Raw genomic sequence first — 7,169 nt, 5'->3', positions numbered from 1 at the left:
AATCTAAAAAATTACTCCTTACTTTGCTCCATAGTGCTGCCGTGAAGCGAAGGTATAGATTGTTGGAATGTAAGTAGTATTGAAGAAGTGTTATTTGCTTGGTCTAGACTTGATTACGTGTTAACTTTAATTGTATGTAATGTGATTACGTGTTCTGTGATTATGTATTTTCAATGCGAATGTGTGTTTTCAGCAAACCTTGTTCTATGCAACATGGAAAGAACTGTCTTCTCAATCAGAATAAAATAATCCCACATCTCGTAGTCATAGCATAAAATAAATTTCCATTTCAAAGAAATTCTACTTAGTCCCATCCTTCCATTAGTTACCAGAGCTACTAGAGGACCTAATTCAATTACATATATTTTTCAGAAAAAAGTGAATACACGATGAATAAACACATCATCACTAGTAAAAAGTTTGGATTCTGATATTTTCCCCAAGCTTTGCACACAATCATTGGAATGATCTAAGGCTACAACCAACAAAATCACTCAAAACCCAAGATAGGGGGACTTGAAACCACTCACTCCTTGGTAATACCAAGAATGAGAGCCAAGAGAAGTCCTCCCAACATATCAAAGCTGAGGGGTCCACGGCTGAGAGAAGCGAAAGCCAAACAAGAGCGAGACCGAAGGATTCAGAACCAGAGCTGAGACTGAATAAAAACTGGTGACCTATAGTGTGACAGGACAGTGCTGGCTAGGACAGGACAGTTTTGGGATGGGATGGTTCCTAGATGGTTTCAGGATGGGACGACTCCTCGAATACCTGTTCGACCGGACAGAACCGGGACCGTAGGTCCTCCGTTTGATGGTGGACCGGTTTGTCAAACAAGTTTAGGTCCAAGGGTCAAACCGGACCGGAACCGGAAATATTTAATTTGATATTTATTTAATATTGTTTACAGAAGTCTAAAAATATCAAATCCAACTTGACGGATAAGTTTCTATTGAGCTCAGCGTAGATGCCATATATTTGACCATCTGTGGGCACCTACAGTTGATGTAGTGGATGTTTAACATTACCATGAACATAAACTTTTTACTTTGACTTTGACATTGACTAGTAAACTTGACCAGACCAGGATCAATCCAGACTAGACGTTGCACTTCTATTCTTTTTGTGCGAATTGTTCGTTTTGTTCAGTTTTCTGAACAGAACAAAAACGAATTCGAATAGAACATCGCACAGACCCGTGTGCAGTTCTTTTGTTCGCGTTGTGCAAATGTTGTTCTAGTTTTGTGCAAATGTGCAGATTTGTGTGAATGTGTGAATTTTGTTCGTTTTTAAAAAACAAAAAGAACAGAACAAAGAACAAGGCCCTGTGCGGTTCTTTTGTGCGAATTTTTTGTTAGTTTCAAACGAGCAGAACAGAACAATCATGTCTAGTCTGGACCCGACAGGACTGAAAAAGAACGGATCGAAACCAGACCGAAGTTTAGGTAAGGTTTAGGTCTTTGCTAAAAACCCTAACTGGACCGGACCGTCGACGTCGGACGGGACGAAAACCTTGAACTATAAGTATAGTATAAAACAGACTAGATTTGTTTTGACCCCCTACAAAAACACTACCTTCGCGCTCCGGCGAACTCAGTCTTTCTCCTGGCGGCTGGCGGGAGTGCCCCTCAATTCGTCAAAAATCGCTACTGTTACGGCGACGGAGGTAGTGATCTTCGTTTTCTTCTTCACATCCTTGGGATTTTTCTATATCCGATGATTGTTTCCTCGAAATTTGGCAAAATTCATTTGACCGCTGGACGATACCTCGGATATGAATCTTCTGAAAGTTAGTCGACTCATCCTTCATAAGAATAGCAACACATTATTTAATTTTTCTGAGAGAAATGGCTCCTATTTCGGATCGGTGTCGTGAACTAGTGCCGCAGAGAATTCCATGAAACCTGGAAAAATGCTGATCATTTGCCCAGGATCGAGAGAACCCTAAAATGATTGTTCAAAATCGTCTCGCTGATGCCGCTGTGAAGACGTTGGGTTTGGGATCTATGTGATTTTGGAGCGGAAATTTTGGAGCAATGATTCTCGTAGGATCATATCAAAGCCGCCATTCATCCTGGCGCACTTTTTCAAGAATTCTTTATTATAAGTTGGGTGCTGATATTGTTTTATGATGATCGAAGATACAGGATCCTAGGAACATTTTGCTTGTTGTTTAATGTCGTCATATCCCTGAGAGATAGGACAGAAACATCGGGTGTTCTGGTTTAAATGTGAGATAGTAGGATTAACTCAAACTGCTGTGATGAGAAGTTCAATTATAAAATTACTTAAAGTGCTCGTGAAGGGATGTAAATGATTCAAAATATTGATGACAACAGTAATGCTGGTGAATCATGGAATTTTTGATGATGATCGAGGTACAGGATGTACTCAAGAATCTTGGTGTTAGGTAGTGTGATCGTGTTCCTGAGAGATGGCGGAAACGTTGCCTTCTTTGTTATTATTATGATTCAAAATACCGTTTCGTCGTGTGTTCCTCCCTTGTTATATTTCAGAAAAAATGATTTTTAATTTCTTATTTTTTCTGAAATATGGCCTCTTCTGCTTCAAGAGTAAGATTGAAGAACTAAATTCGTTTGATGACAAATTAAATTGCAAATCTACCATAACTGCATATGACGGACTGTAAATTTGCCCAATAATCTTGGCCTTAGAAATTGTTGTGAATCATTTTTTATTTGAACAATGTAGTGGTTGTGAATCATGCGTTTCGGTCATTTTCTAGAATACGTTAGCTTCAAATCCTGGGTGATGAACGAAATTGCAGAGCAGTTTATAGGTACTAATTTACAGAGCAGTTTATGATGTGTTACAGAGCCCAAGATGGATGAGTTTTTTCGGCTACTTTTGGATAGGACTCTAAAACAATAGTTTGGACTAACGTTGGTAAAACAGGAAGTTTAGTCTCTAGCTGGATTATGTTCTCAAGATCGTGAAGGAGAGCCCTGTTTATTATCATCTTCTCTTCCCCACGCTCTCTGTAAATCAGGTCTTTACCCTATCTGTCATTAATTGTCATATACCTTTAGCTACCTCTTGGCGAAGTATTTAGAAATGTCCAAGGCCTTTGCAGTCAAACTGATATTCCAAGACCATGGCACCTTCCCTTAATCGGCTTAATATGTTTCAACAAATTATAAACGTTAATGTACTAGTCGAGAATTTTGAATGGGTATTAATTAAACCCGGTGAAGATTAGCTTGCACAGATCTCTGTCTTGGGCATTATCCAGACTCACCAGTTTTACTCTTAGGCTGTACAAACTAGAAACTACCTCTTTTTCTATTTTTATTTGAGTCACTCAACCTGCCAACAACTTAACAGGGCCATGCCTGTTGACGATTAATCAAAAAATAATTGATTTCTTTTCTATTTTCATTTGAAATGTTACTTCTGTTTGAAGCAAGAAAGCACCCCTACAATAAATCTGTGCTCAAATCTTGTCAAATTATACATAAAGATGTGGCTCAATCAATCCTGTTCTTTAGTATTTTGTCCCAAGTATTGAGTCAAGCTGTTCATGTGATTTGATTGCCTTTTCTCGTAAAGCGTTGTAAGATTTTTCTGAACTTCTTTCCTTTTTTTCATTACGCCTTATCCTTATCTTCCACCCGTTTTCCTCAAATCCCTTTTTCTATTAGAGGAGCATGCGATTCTTCACCATTCTGCGGCGAGCAGGGGTTTTGGCCTCTCCACAGAGAGCGTTGATTAATGGTCACCAGCGTCGTCACATTTACCCGGACTATGTTCCCCGGGATCCAAATTCAAAGCCCAAGAAGTACAAATATCCGGACGTCTATGACCCGTACGGTCCACGCCCGCCGCCATCAGACAGAATTGTCTCGCTGGCTGATCGCATGGCCTCTCTCTCCAAGAAAGAACTTGCCCAAGTTGGGCTCGTGCTCGGAGAGCGGCTGAGTCACCCCAAATTGCAGCAGGTCAACACCGAAGGCATTGACTTAGGGTTGACTGGGGCGGCGGCAGCACCAAAGGCCGAGGAGAAGGCGGAGAAGACGGCGTTTGACGTGAGGCTGGAGAAGTTTGATGCTGCAGCCAAGATCAAGGTGATAAAAGAGGTGAGGGCATTTACTAGCCTTGGGCTGAAGGAGGCCAAGGAGCTGGTAGAGAAGACTCCTGTTTTGCTGAAACAGGGTTTGACAAAAGAGGAGGCTAATGACATAATTGAGAAGATTAAGGCTGCCGGAGGAGTGGCTGTCATGATCTGAATTGAAAATCTGAGTTGCCCTCCATGAGTTTTGCTGCTTTCAGGGGCGGGATTTATTGTGTTCTCCTTTTTAATTACTGGGTTTTTTTGGTAGAAATTGTTAATATTTTCCACTGATGTTGTGATAGGATCCTTGATAGGATCCTCAACCTATTTAGGGGTTGTTTCGTCATGTTAGCCCATAAGGGCATTTCAGTCATTTGGCAATTATGTATTTCATTTAAATAGGGATGCCCTCCCTTCAAGAGGACAGTCAAGAATAAGAAGACGAAAGAAGTACTCTTGTCTCCCCTCTCCTCTTGGTCTCTACCTCACCGCATCTTCATGTGGCTCGTCCTCTGCTTGGCCTCCTCTCCGATCCTTCCTGTTTCACCTCTCTACCCCGGGAATTTCTACCTCGCCTCGTCCTCTATCCCCCTTCCGATACGAGCCTAGATCCAGGATCGTATCATGTTGTTGGGGAAAATTGCGAGAACTGTATTGTTAGCCGGGCATTGGAAATTGAATTTTTAATTGATGGTCCCCGAGGTAAGTGAGATTGATAAATCTCGTGGTAGTTAAATTAAAAGGTTTGTGAAATCGACACTTTATTTGAGTTCAGTTATTTATTTCTATCTTTGCCAAGGTTTTCAATGTTAGCTTAGCCATGGTTATTGATATAATTGATGATTGTAGATTGCTTTAGAGGATCTCTTGTTGAGTCAAGCTAGCAATATTGTTTAGGTTAAATTTACATCATTTTATGATTGACTGACGGGTCATTCGGCAAATAGCCATCTCACAAAAATTGATGAATATTACCACACAAGTTGATCAACTTAGCCACATTACTTGACAGTAACAGAATGAGTTGATGAATACTATGGTTTACTATAAGAAAATTTATGACGCATGGTATTTGGTAAGTATTTAGCCCTTACCCTTGTAATGCTGCTATGACAAGCAAGTTCCATGCACAAATTCCTGATTTTTTAACCTAAAAGATGATAAGGTATAGCCCTGGGCCAGGTATTAATGACCATACTTTCTCGTCTGCAATTTATGATCTTCGGGTAAAAATATGCAATTTAACTTGGTGAACACATTTATTGTAATCATACGGTCTCATCATAAAAACAAGAGAGTAACAATTGTTTCATCATTAGAAAATGTTTATATAAGTTATGTCAGATAATTTTTGAATTTTCAAAATAATTTAATTTTGATCATTATTCTGTACGGTAATTTCTTGATGTCATGGTACTATATATGTTTCATTGAAGGCCAGGGGTGTGATTATGTCATTAATTTAAATCAACGATGATGAAGTTCAACTATTTTTTTATGATTCTACCAATCACATTTATTTAGTTGCCATTTTGGGACTTGTAATGCCCTTATTATCCATCTAAAGACCATGGCATTCTCCCATTATATATGCAACAAACTAATATAAAAATTCACCCCTGTCTAAACGGGTTCCTGAGACCCAATTTGTGTGAGTCATAACATTATTTTTATCAATTTTCTACATCATAAAAATATGGCTGAGTGAACTCGTTTAAAATTTGAAGAAGCGAAATCTTGATATTGTTGTTAAATCTCGTTTTCTGGAGAAATCTACCCTAAGCTTCTGTTGCAAAAAAATATGCAATAAGTAAATGATCTATTTGAGAGTCCCTAACGTTATTCATTCTATAAAGAGGCATCTGAAAGTTGCACCAAACACATTCAAATTCAAGATATCAAACGCAACTCCCTACTGAGATCCTGAGATGAAACTAAACAAACCATCATACTGTAAATGAACTCATTTTACCAACAATGGAAATCATCTAGTTGAGATGAAATATAAAGTTCACACTTTCATCCGTAAAAAAAATCTGGTCAATGTATACAAGTAAAAAATAGTTTTAGTCCTGGGGTATATTAACCTAGATTAAATTTGAGTTAAATTACTTTTTCAATAAAAATTAAAACAATATTGTATGATAAATATTTGTAAATTAAATTTACAAACAAATTGGGATTTAATATCTACTTGAAATTTATAGCCACACAAAATCACCACCACATCTTCATCACCTAAGTAACACCAAAAGCTGGGGCAGCTAAAAGGCATTTTGGAGACTATGTGCGTGCAAAAGGTTTCAACGTGAGAAGGATGTTTCCATTCCCAAATTATGCACTTAAACAAGATTGTAATGCCTAAAATTTTCAACACACATAAAAACTATCCCAGCTATTATCTAAGTATTAGAGTTAATCATTCTTCATCAAAAGTCTTCATCAAAATCTCATTCTCAAACTAAATTGGAAGTTTAATGGTATTAGTTAGGGTGCAGCTAACAGTATCATAAACAACATCTGTTACCAGATAATGTGATATATGTTATCCTAAATATTTGGTGTGCTTTCTATATTAGTATTGATATTGGATATTGTATCAATATGTTGTTCGAGTCCAAAACAAAAAATGGATACTGATATTGTTAACCATAATTACATCAATACCGATAATGATAATGATATCAATAAAATATTTGTATGAATAATGGACCATATGTTGAATAATGGGCGTTTAACTAATGTTTGAATATCTATAAAAAATTGACATTATATCGATATGATTAGATGTGCTAATCATTTCCTAAAATCTGACTGGTCACCATTTAATTTAACAGAATGGCGACGTGTGGGGGAGCACAACTTTAAGACTGGAAATATATTAATCAATGCCTTTAAAGTAAATCCTACATTATAAAAATATAATAGATTTATATTCCAATGTAGAAAATTGATATCTACATGAATATAATGTCAAAATAATTCATAATAAAATTATATTTCAAAAAAGAAAGCCAATTTCCTCAAGAACAAGAGGTTAGAAAAACCCTTAAAAATACCATTAAATTCAGAAAAATTGCAATTACATTATAAATTA

At 37.4% G+C, this 7,169-nt stretch overlaps 1 pseudogene across 1 annotated transcript; it reads left to right on the top strand.

Annotated features, from left to right (window-relative positions):
• The first annotated feature begins 1,517 nt into the window (after window positions 1–1,517).
• Window positions 1,518–4,536, top strand: LOC144709705 (uncharacterized; annotated as a pseudogene). Its single transcript, XR_013583094.1, has 2 exons — window positions 1,518–1,666; window positions 3,663–4,536. The product of XR_013583094.1 is annotated as an uncharacterized LOC144709705 (transcript).
• The last annotated feature ends 2,633 nt before the right edge of the window (window positions 4,537–7,169 follow it).

The sequence above is a fragment of the Wolffia australiana genome, chromosome 11 (assembly GCF_029677425.1).
Source record: "Wolffia australiana isolate 7733 chromosome 11, ASM2967742v1".
In the NCBI taxonomy this organism is placed as follows: Eukaryota; Viridiplantae; Streptophyta; class Magnoliopsida; order Alismatales; family Araceae; genus Wolffia; species Wolffia australiana.
Note: the sequence above shows the minus strand (reverse complement) of the source record. Positions and strands in the feature narration are given on the sequence as shown.